The following is a 663-nucleotide window of genomic DNA, read 5'->3' on the forward strand; positions in this document are numbered from 1 at the left end:
GCAAATTGTTAAATTTATAATGTTCAATAAATCTTGGAATTGTAATAGATTTAACTTTTTGGATTTTTTCTATTAAAGACATGAGAAAACTTATTTTTACAAATATTTAATCAATTAGAAAATTAGTAACATAAAAGTAGCTGGTGGAGGGTATTTAAGATTCGGCACAGCCGAATATAGCACTCTAACTTGTTTTTTTTTAAATATTTGATCCTTTTATTGCATTGCTAAATTGTGGAATAAATTGTATGCATTCGATTATACATACATATATATAAAGCTGTTTTTTGTCTGTACCAACGTATATGTATATTAAAATGTAGATGTGTATTTAAGGTGGCACTATTCCAAAACATACCATGGTGACATCAACTACAGCTTTAACAAAAGGACATGTCTCCTGTCGAAATTTATACATGTGTATTTATGTGTATTATGTTTTTGTGTACAATACTTGTTTACACTGTAATCATGAATATATATTTTTTGTTTTGGCTTTAGAATCACTTTAGCTAAAATTTCTTTTACACGATATTTTTGTCAATGTCAATGCAAGGTATTTAAGTATTAACATCCATTGACTTAACGTAAAATTTAAGTTGGAATATTTTCTAGGAAAAGAAATATATAGTAGAAAAAAATATTTTGATAAAGAAAAATGAC

Source organism: Lucilia cuprina, chromosome 3 (assembly GCF_022045245.1).
Source record: "Lucilia cuprina isolate Lc7/37 chromosome 3, ASM2204524v1, whole genome shotgun sequence".
In the NCBI taxonomy this organism is placed as follows: Eukaryota; Metazoa; Arthropoda; class Insecta; order Diptera; family Calliphoridae; genus Lucilia; species Lucilia cuprina.